The 12,005-nt window shown below is 30.6% G+C and overlaps 1 pseudogene; it reads left to right on the top strand.

Annotated features, from left to right (window-relative positions):
- Positions 1 to 203: 203 nt before the first annotated feature.
- LOC109803702 (cyclin-H1-1-like) lies at positions 204 to 6,144 on the top strand (annotated as a pseudogene).
- Positions 6,145 to 12,005: the final 5,861 nt, after the last annotated feature.

Below are 12,005 nucleotides of genomic sequence, written 5' to 3'. Positions count from 1 at the left end.
ATTACCACAGTGGTGGGAGCCCGGTGAGAAATCAGAAATGGTATTGTGGCAATAATGTTATGTATGTAAAACCACTTTTATATACATTGACAGAGTATCAACTATTAACTCTCTGAAATCACTTTATAGATCAGAGAGAGTCAAAACTGGTTTTGTCACTATCTCCACTAAATAGTTTATTTGGACTATCTAATCAATACAAAATGACAACAGGTTGTAGTCAAAATGAAAAGCAAGCATATGGCAGGAACATTCACGAAGAAGAAGAAATGTAAGCAAAGTTTCATTCACAGCACCTGTTTATTTTATTCTTGCCACTCTCTGTTAACAATGTTAAGGTATGTCTCTTTATTTTTTTATAAATATATTATATGATGTGAGGCATCTTTTGCTTTGTCCTATTATTTCTATTTGCTTGGCTACGCTTCTGTTATCAAAACACACAATAACATCATATAATATATTTATAAAAAAATAAAGAGAAAAATAAACTATGTGTTGGTCTTTTCTAAAGTTGTTACCTTTCCTTTATCAGAAAGCCAATAAGAGACAAGACCAGTCCATTGGTCCCTTGGTATACGAGTTGGTCTACTTTTTATCAAGGCATCTCTAGTCTTATACCTTGTCATGTACATACACCTTAGTTCACATTTGTAATTTTTCCATTTCTTCCCTAGTGATTTTTTTACAAAATCTTCACCACGTGCGGGGATTGAGAATTTCCTCTACATAAATAACACACAAGTAGTTACAAGGTTATGTAAAACAAGCAAAAAATAAAATAAAATAAAATTATATTAAAAACTAATGAGAATAGTTATTTCATACCCTCACAAGCTCCACCAATTTCTTTTTTTGATCTTGATCAAAACTTCTCCAATCATCTATGTTTAAAGGTGTTAATTTTGGGTTTCTAGCTATAATGCCAAGAAAGCTAGCAAGCTTTCGACCCTCTTTTCCTATGGCTTGGTTACGGTTATTGAATTGGAAATCAATTGTCTTCCCATGAGGCATATTCCATATATTGTCTTATGTGTACAATTTATTGTGTTTCTGCTATAGGTTGAGAAATAGAGTTTCTAATAAGAGAGCCAAACAAATTCTAAAGAAGGTAAAATAATAAGAGTTTTAACCAGCAAGCTTTAGGACAATAAGCCTTTACGTATTTGTAGTTGCATATTTTTGTAAACTATGTGCCCTTCTTCTTTTCCCTTAATTCTTTAGCGTGTTTGGGTAATTTTCATAGTGAGAGCTTATTCGAAAAGCTCTTATCATGTGAGAGGTTATGCCATAAATTTGAAATGAAACTTGTTGGAATAAATTAAAGTTGAAAAGAGTTTATTTTGATAAGCTACACTAATAAATATATTAGCTGAAAATAACCTATGAGACTTATAATCTATTTTCATAAAAGCTTAAGTGAACTCCTCAATAGATCTTCCAAATGCTTCCATAATATTTTATAGTATCAATTGAATGTTTAATATCTGTCTGCTCATGACTATTAGTTTTTTTTAATAAAGTGTGGAGCAACTCTAATCGAAGTAGGTGTCGATGGTCGTTGTCATATCGTGACCAAATGACTGTAGGGGAGAGTGGTAATGTTATTTCTTTAAATTTGACCCTCCCCCAACCCCCATCAAATACGTAGATAGCATTGTTGTTTCATAATCTTTCAATTGTTTTCAAAGTATTTCATTAAATTTTTGTTCCCCTTGTTTGTTTGTGTGACTTTCTATTTTCTACTTTCATAAGGGTAGTATCTGATGTCAGCTGAAAAGCATTCTCAGAAAAAACCTCTCAGTATTAAAGAAGAGGAATGTGTAAATGTATTTTATGAAGAGAAGATATGAGTAGTTTGTAAAAATTTAAAGTTATCTGAAAAGATCCTGAAATCCAAGCTCTGCTCCAGATATTTTAAATGTAATTGTAAATCAGTCTATGCTAATGAGATGATTAGGGCAACACTATTTTCTATTTTTAATCTTTTAAAGTAGTTTATGATATATAGGCAACAACCATTGTCTTTTTTAAAAGATTCTATCTGCAATGGTCGGTGATGGAACATCAACTAATACATATAATGTAAAATTTGCTTCAGTCTAATGTGGGCCTCTAAACTAAGGATGTAGCACACTTGTATTTTTGGCAACATTAAGTCGGAATTGAAACTCATTGATCATTATGGTTAATTCACCACTTAATTTATCTGAAGATGTTGAAATTAGCTAGGATGACTACACCTGGTGCTCTCACTACAATAAAATAGATTTTTAGTGGCATTTAATATAATTTTTAGTGGCAATAAAAATCTTTACAAAATCTTTTACTGGCATTTCACATATTAGCTATTGTATTCAGTGTCGCTAAAATATTTACCGACAATTATTCTATATGCTGGTAAAGACCCTCATAATGGTCGGGAAAAATGTATAACTTTTTGTGTTATTTGTTACTGGCATTTAAAATTATCGCTAAAAGTTTAAGAAAAAAATTATAATACTCTTTAATTATCTTATTTCTAGTCGATGTAGGACTTGTAAGATGAGTATAAATACTCTTTAGTTACCTTATTTCTAATTGATGTGAGACTTAAAAGATGAAGGTTATCTTCTAAATATGTATTCTTTAATTTTTTTAATTATCTTATCTCCTAAATACCAACTTAAAATAGTAAGTTGTAGGCCTAACTCAACCTTATAAAACATACTTGTAAGATGAGAGTTATCATTCACTTAAGTTTTTTCTAACAAATAATTGTCGCTAATAGTAAATTTTGATGTGATGTAAATACATTTTTAGTGGCTATTATATAATAGTCATTAATATTTTTATTAAATAATAAAATAAAGACAATTAATTTATTTTCATTAAATAATTGTCGGTAATACTAAATTTTGTTGTAGTGTCTGGTTGCAAGATGTGAATTAGTCATCAATTTTCTCTTTCGATTAATCTTTTTATCCTTTTGAACTCGTTACTAATTTTTTATGATATTTGGTTTGATTGATTACCTGTTTAGCTGTCATAACTTCATCAAAGTCAGTGTTGGATTTGTATGATTTATTTACGAGTTAATCACCTATACACTGTCAATGTAAAGTTTTTTACACTGGCAGTCAATTAGAGCTGTTAATAGTGTCTTTTTTATTTTAATTTAATTAAATGAGCAGATGAAAAGACACTATTAACGGCTCTGATTGACTGCCAGTGTAAAAAAACTTTACATTGATAATGTATAGGTGATTAACTCTTTATTTATTTGTTTTTCAAGTTTTTGTTTACTTATTAGCTTCTCAATATGTTAGATTGAACTTTTTCACAGGTTGGCCTGCATATATATGGTGCTTGTAAGATAGGAGAAAATTATCTAGTTAGTTGAGCAGCTTGGTAATGTGGTTTTTTAGGATCATCAAATGATTCTCAATAATGAGATGATAGTTTATTTGGTATGGATAGGCCTAAAATATCTAAGTCATCTATTTGTTATTTCCTATTTTCGTTCATCTATATGGCATGAAACCCTTGTTTTGCAGAGTTTGGAATTAGATCTTATTGTTTATGCACCTTATCAATCGGTTGAGGGTTTCATAAATGATATGGAGGTTTGTTTATGAGTGGAATTTTTTAAATATTTAAATTTTTTAAAATTATTTTTGGCATCTCAAAATAAATATCATGATTTCTCTTTCTTTTGGCTTAGTAGTTGTATGACTTGGCTGGTATCAACAATGTATTTTTAATGATTTTATTTTATGCTGAAAATTGTGACAATCAACAGGAATTCTCCAACTGCAATGCTGGTGATGATCAATTTCAAATGCTCAAGGTACTAATCCTATTGTCCAACTTCAACTGAAATTCTTTTGGCTCATTATTTTATGTGTAGGCTGTGTATCTGGTAACATCACCCCACCCCAATTTTTGTGACAATTAGTGGTTATTAATTCATTTTTCTATAAACATAATAAATTTAAATCATTCCATTTGAAACTGCACAACCTTAAGTTTCTTTCTAGACCGTAGATGATATCGATCCATTTGTCACACTTTGAATATAAATATATTTATTTTTGAATTTATATTTCAATTCAATGGAATACTTGGCATTTGGCAAAATATTGAGAACAAATTAGTAAAGGATTGCCCCTCATAAAAATATAAGGTATCGGGGGCAATCTCTCTGTGTGTAATGATTTTTCCTATATTCTCTTCTATGGTACAATTTTTTTTTCAGTTTAACCATTGTTCTTCCTTGGGTATAAATTTTTTTTTTATGCATCATCTTTACCTGGACATTTTCACTGAGTTAATGATGTTCATATAACTTTTCGTCTTAAGATAAATTTTCTCCTGATGTATAGACTTTGCAAGATATATAGAGCAAAATTGAAAGTTGATAAAATGATGCTTACAGATGCACCACTTCTGTTTCCTTCTGGTTAGGTATTCTCATAGTACACTGTAAATATCAAAAGTCCCTTGTGCTAGAAATTTTTTGTTACAAGCAGCAACCAAAAAGTTCCTTGTTTTGCCTTGCCTTTACCAAGGATTTAAATCAAAAGCTCGGACCTTTTCTAATTAATTATCAGTAAAAAATAAGTAATCCATGTCACAAGTCGTAAACTAGGCTAGTGAAAATAAATGAACCAAATTTCAGAAAGAGCTGTCAACCAATAATTTCTTCACGCAAACTGATTAACTATTATTTTTTAAAATTTTAGTTGTTTGTTTCAAAATTTAGAATAACTTGCCTGGGTTTTGATGTAGTCGGCCTCGGCTGCTTTGCGTCACTCAAATGCACTCCATAAAGTCATCGACTTTGATAGGTACTTATTATTGCTATACATGTTTCTTTGTGATAGTTTATTGACCCTTCTCCCTATTCTTTTTTTCCCTTTTGTTGTTATTACCTTATCATGATAAGTAGTAATTACTCTATTGGTCCCTAAAATTTTTTGGAATTTTCAAATACATCCCTAAAATAATTTCTTTTATGATGTTGTAGCATATTGTTTGATCCATGTTAATGTATTTGTTTAGACATTCACTCTTTTACACCGACACTAAATTGCTGTTATCTTAGGAGCAATCTTTCCCGTCAGAATTCCATACATACAATGTTTGAGCTTTTTGAATCAATGAATGCAATTGATTCTTGGTAATTGATTACCATTCTCATTTTTGTCATTAAACTGAACAACTGACACGGAATTCCAAATCAACATTTTGTATTAGTTGGAACCGTGGTTTTCTTTTGTTTTACTTGGACCATTGTGGCCTTTGTTATCTATGCAAATGCTAGTTAGAAAATTTTAATGTCCTTCTAATTAAGAAGGTATTTAATCATATTGATCGAAAACTGACTTCTTGTTGGGGCCTTAGCTCTCCTGATGAGTACTTCCTTAACCCTCATAGAATTACTTGTTGGTTCTTCACATCACCCCAAAATTAAAAAAAAAAAATGTTTTATAAAGAAAATTTTGTTTTATATAATAAGTTTTGACTCTAAAAAAAGAATATAATAAGTTTTGTGGCTTGGTTTTCATAGGCAAGAAGAGGGAGAAGAAATCAAAGCACAAGTCCAAGAAGAGCTCAAATGAAGCACAAAATGATATGCCACCACTTGTCTAACTATACATTCATTTCATATGGGTGACAAATTTTTAGTTTCTATTTGGATAGGAAGGAAGATGCGTATCGTTTTAATCGATACATCACGATGTCTTCATCCTAGAATAGATGCAAGAGTGTCGGTGGCCAAGGAATCTTACAAAAATACCTTTGATTGGTTTACCAATGAGTCTATTAGGATAATTAACAATTGTATCTTAGCAACATATCATCTATATCTCAATCATATATTCATGTAATTAGGAATATGTTTAACTCCTATAATATCTCTTGTAAATATTTAGAATATCAGTTACAAAATTAGTTTCGAATCTTTAAACAGAATATGGTGTATAGAATCTTCTTAGTATCAACATGAATGAGACACAATTTGTTTCATATTCATTCTTTATGGTATCAGAGTATGAAAATAAATCTTACAAGATACTTTGATAATTTTTTTCTTGCTCTTATCAAACAAAATACCATGGCTAAAAAAGACGGGAATGGTGACAACGAGAATGGAAAGAAACATCTTTCTTTCTCACCATGCTATTTGCACCCTTTTGATCATCAGGATCCACCTCCTTTATTGAACAAAGTGTATTCTTTGGTGCTGCAAGAAGAATGACATAATAAGACCATGACGAAGGGGCGTGAAGCACGAACTAAGGCTATTGCATTCGCTATATGTGGTGGTTCTTCTCTCCATGGTGGAGCTAGAGGACGTTCTAAGAAAGATATTTGCATAAATTATGGGAGGCAAGGACATGAGGTTGCTTATTGCTTCAAAAATTTTGGGTACCTATAATAGTGGAATACTAGACATGGCCTTAGCAAAGGGTGTTGCTAATGATGCCCAATTTGTAGCACCCTCCTCCTCTGATTCGCCTATCTTAACATCCCAAGACAAAAGTGTTGTTGAACCTGCTTTGACAAATGACCAATGGAGTACCATCTTAAATATGCCAAATCTTTAAATAATAATTCTACCTCAAATGAAAATTTGACAAGTCTTTTTCTTTGATATTGGATTGGATATAGGGCATCTTATCACATGATTGGAGACAAAAAGTTGCTCATGGATGTTTTAGATACTTTTCCTCCTCTTATTGTGTTGCCTAATGGGACCCATACCAATGCTGTCCAAAAAGGGACAATAACTCTTGTGTCAATATGACAATTAAACATGTTTTATATATTCCTTGGTTAACTTACAACTTAATTTATTTTTCTCAACTAATCAAATATTTAAATTGTGTAGTCATATTAACTGACAAACTTTGTATGATATAGGACCACACTATGATGATGGTGATTGAAGTGGGTGAAGAAAGGGATGAGGTATATTGGCCTCGCTTGATGACACTCAAAGCTTGAATGTCATATAATTGATGTAAACTCTTATCAGATGTGGCATCGACGTCTTGAACATCCTTCTTCCCAAATAGTTAGTCTTTTCTTGGTATTAGTAGTAATGATAGTCATAGAAATAAAGATGAATATCGTGATATTTGTTTTAAAGCTAAGCAAACTCGTGCATCTTGTCCTCTTAGTTCTAGCAAGGCAATTGAATTATTTGAGTTGATTCATTGTGATGTATGGAGTCCATATAGTGTTCCTTCTTCTTGTGGTGCCTCTTATTTCTAAACTATTATTGATGACTACTCTAGAGGGGTTTGGATTTACTTAGAGGTTGTCAATCTTGTTAAGAAATATTGTGCAATGGTTCAAACTCAATTTATTGAGAAGGTGAAATGTATTTTAAATGAAAATAAGACTGAATTTACATCCTTAGGAGATTATTTTGCTACAAATGGTATCATGTTTGAAACATCTTGTGTTTGGTACCTCTAACAAAATAGGCAAGTCAAACTAAAACATTGACATATACTTAATATAGCTCGTGCTCTCCAGTTTCAAGCTAACTTGTCTATTGAGTTTTGGGGTGAATGTATTCTTACTTATGGTTATCTTATTAATTTTACTCCTACTTTAGTTCTCCAAGGCAAAACCCCATACCACATCATTTTTGGTCACAACCCCAAACATGATCACATTAAAATCTTTGGGTGCCTCTGCTTTGCTTCCAAGATTCCTTATGATCGCAACAAGTTTGTTGTTCAAAGTCGAAAGTGCATTTTTATTGTGTACCCTCATGAAAAAAAGATGAAGATTATATGATATTGATACTAGGGAATTTTTTAAATCTCAGGGTGTTGTGTTTTATGAGAATCACTTTTTCTATAGTCATCCTTCTGCTTATATTTCCACCTCTACCAATTTTACTCATCCTGACATATACTTAATTAATGCAGCTCATGCTCTCTAGTTTCAAGCTAACTTGCCTATGGAGTTTTGGGTGAATGTATTTTATGATTGATTATCTGATTAATTATACTCCTACTTTGATTTTCCAAGGCAAAACCCTATACAACATCATTCTTTGTTACAACCCCAACTTTATGATCACATTAAAATCTTTAAGTGCCTTTGCTTTACTTCCAAGATTCCTCGTGATAGCAACACGTTTTTTTTGTCAAAAGTGCATTTTTATTGGGTACCCTCATGGAAAAAAATGATGGAGATTATATGATATTGATACTAAAGAATTTTTTAATTCTCGAGATGTTGTGTTCTGTGAGAATCACTTTCCTTATAGTCATCCTCCTATTTCTATTTCTACCTCTACCAATTTTGTTCATCTTGCCATTTATGACGTGGATTGTGTTACCCCTACTTCATCATTGTACTTCACACCTTTGTCATCTATCTCACCAATTGTGATGCCTTCTGTTAAAATTGTTGAGCCAACACATAATATGACTTTATCATCTAGTGGGACTGACGGGTTAGCTACTAGGTCTTTGGAAGTAAGGGGAAGTGATTCTACAGAGTTGGAAGTGAATGCTACTACTTCTCCTAATGATTTGATTATTGTCGGGAATGATTTTGCAGTAATTACTAATGTCAAAGCTTATCTTAGCACTTATTTTCACATGAAAGATTTGGGAGTTTTGAATTATTTTCTTGGTATCGAGATTGCACGTAGACTTGATGGTTTATTTCTTTCTCATTGTAAATATGCATTTCATATCATTTCTGAAGTTGGTATGCTTGGTTCAATATTTGTGAGTTTCCCACGGAACAAAATCAACAATTAACCCTTGCTATAGGTCTCAATTTTGCTCATTCGGATTGTTACAGATGACTAGTTGGTTGCTTGATTTACCTCACCATCACAAGTCTGAAACTCTACTATGTTGTTCACATTCTAGCCTAGCTTATGCAAAGTCCCAAAGAAGCCCATTAGAATGCTTCTCTATGGGTTCTTAATTATTTAAAAGGCAATCTTGGGCGAGGTCTTTTGCTTTCTAAAAATAGTGCTCTACTTCTTATTACTTACTGTGATTCAGATTTGGCCACTTGTTCTTAAATTTGTCTTTCTCTTAGCGACTACTTTATTAAGTTGGGTGTTTCCCCCTGTTTCTTGGAAGACTAAGAAGCAATTGACCATTTCTCAATCCTATGTTGAGGTTGAATACTACTCTATGGGCACTACTAGTTGTGAGCTCACCCATGTGTCTACTTTTTGATGGTCAAACAACTCTCCACATTGTTGCGAATCCTGTTTTTCATGAACGCATAAAATATATTGAGATTGATTGTCATTTTGTTCGAGATTAGATTCGAGCGAGCAATATTGCTACCTTTCATGTTCGTACCAACCTACAATTAGCAAATATTCTTACCAAGGCCCTCAAGAAGCAACAATTTCAGTTCTTTCTTTGCAAGTTGGACATTCAGAATCTTTATGCTCCAATTTGAGGGAGAGTATTGAGATAACAACTCTATCTTAGGAACATATTATTTGTATCTCAATCATATATTCATGTAATTAGGAATAGCATGTTTAGCTCTTATAATATCTCTAGTAAATATTTAAAATATCGGCTACAAAATTAGTTTTAGATCTTTAGGCAGAATATTATGCATATAATTTTTTATTATTATTATCAATTGAATGAGACACAATTTGGTTTCATATTCATACTTTAGAGTCTGATTTTGTTGCTTCATTTGTGTGATTTGTTTGTGCTTAAATGATTTTGTTGCTTCTTTTGTGTGATTTGTTTGTGCTCAAATAAGCTTGTTGCCTTAAATAATCTGGTGCTTGAAAATGCTTCAATTCAAATTGCTTGCTCGTGCTGTTTTAATGCGCTTAAACATTTTGCCGTTGACAGATTTCACTTGTGGAGATGCTCAACAGATTTTTGTTTTAAGTACAAATCATTTCCCCAATAGTTTAGGGTTGAAGTACCCGTTTAGGTACCTTTTCCTCATTAGTACTTGATTTTGAACTTTGAAACTTCTATGTATATTTTGATCATATGTCACCAAAATTAATTATAAAATTAAGTTGAAGGGCAAAAACAACAATAAGTTGTTTCAGCCTTTCAATTTACTTTACCATGATATTGACGTTATAATTGATTATAAGAAATATCCAAAGTTGCCATTCATTTTCTGTAGCTTTCCAATCCATCACGGTTTGTTTAAAAAGAATCAAATTTATATTTACTTAAACAAATCATTTATTGACATAAGACAGGGTTAGATGGAGATAAGGAATTTCTTTCAATCTTCTTGAAGTACATACTCGTTTGCTTTAAATATAACACTCGTGTATTCTTTTCCTCCTGGTTTAGACATTTTTTGAGTTAAAAATAATAAAAAAGAAGTTACCAAATGAAGAAAGTTAACTACAAAGGAGTAAATACCGTAAAAATGTGAAAAAAAAAGGGAGAAAGTTAATAACAAACGAGTATATGTTGTAGAAATACTAAATAGGAAACATCATTACACTTACCTCATCATCTTATTAATGGAAGTTGTAATTTTGTTGATAATTAATCTGTATTCCAAATTTGATTGAAAAATTCTCTTCTCCTAATGAGCTTTTTACTTATATGCATGGATTAAATATTAATGTACTTTTTTGAAACACTTCAAATATATTTTTTATTAATTAAATTTATTAAAAACTAATAAATTTGCTAAATTACTATTTTGGTTACTCATTTTATTTAATTTATTAAATTTGGTCTCCTTTTGTTAAAAGGTTGAATTTAGTTTTTTTAATTTTTTTAAATAATATAATGTGATTCTTTTCATTTGATTGTAACTAACGACATTAACAATGGATTTGTTTGCGACGAGAGAAAACAAAAAAAAAAAAAGAGAAATAAGTAAATGAAAATAGATAGAAAATAAAATAGAATTTAGGTTGTTTAATTTAAGAAAAATATGTAAAAGATAATATTATCTATGTTGATAAGGTGAAAAAAAAAATAAGTGAGAAATAAGATATATAAAAAGAGAGAAGAAATAAACAAATAAAAATGAAAAAATAGAGTAAAAATAAGTAAAAAATAAAAATAAAAATAAAAAGTGAGAAATAAAGTATATAAAAATAGAAACGAGAAAATAAATAAGAAAATTAAGAAAGGAATTAAAAATATTTTAATTTTTTAATAATTATTTTTATTTTAATTAAATAAATTAAAATTTTAATCAAGTGTAATAAAATTATAAGCAAATGTATTCCTGGCTTATTCGAATGTGGACTCATAACAAAAAGAAATAACACTTAGTGAAAAATGACTATTTTAATCGATGAAATACCTTACTTATTTGAATACATTTTTTGTAGAACAAATTTTTTTACTCATTTAAACTTGAAATAAAAAGGTGTGAGACTTATAGTTATAAATATGTGGGTAAATGCTATTTAGAAAGACATGATAGTACGAAAAATTATTATTATTATTATTATCTAGACATTATTATTTATTATTATTATTTTTGTCTTTGACTCTTTTTAAATTTAAATGTATAAAAAAAAAAATCTTGAACTCTTGTCATATGTAAAAAATCTACAAAATTCTACCAAGCTCACAAAGTCTCGTAGAATCCATCAAAATTCTGATTGAAAGTCTTGCGAAATCTTACAATATTTTAAAAATCATAAAAATCCTGGAAAGTTCTTTAAAATTTTAATCCCCTACGCCCCCTTACATTTTTTTATTTTTTATTTCCCTCATTTCTTACATGTCAAATTCTCATACTTATTTCTCATTTTGACTTTCTTCCTCTCATTTCTATCCTATTTTAGACTATCAAACAGTGTTACGTAGTCCCAAGGTACTATACTTCACTAATTTGCATTACAGTAACGGAATGAGGCAAGAACAAAAAGGCAGCGCAGTAAAAGCAGTAGTACCAAACTGAGCAGAAATAATAACACCAACGACAAGACAAAAGGAACAACAATTTCAACTGCTGTAGTGTATCGCAGGAGCAAAAAGCGGGAAAAACTCTGTTGGTTTTAA

The sequence above is a fragment of the Cajanus cajan genome, chromosome 6 (assembly GCF_000230855.2).
Source record: "Cajanus cajan strain Asha chromosome 6, NIPB_CcT2T_4, whole genome shotgun sequence".
In the NCBI taxonomy this organism is placed as follows: Eukaryota; Viridiplantae; Streptophyta; class Magnoliopsida; order Fabales; family Fabaceae; genus Cajanus; species Cajanus cajan.
The sequence above is the reverse complement of the archived record's forward strand: the minus strand, read 5'-3'. Positions and strand labels throughout refer to the sequence as shown.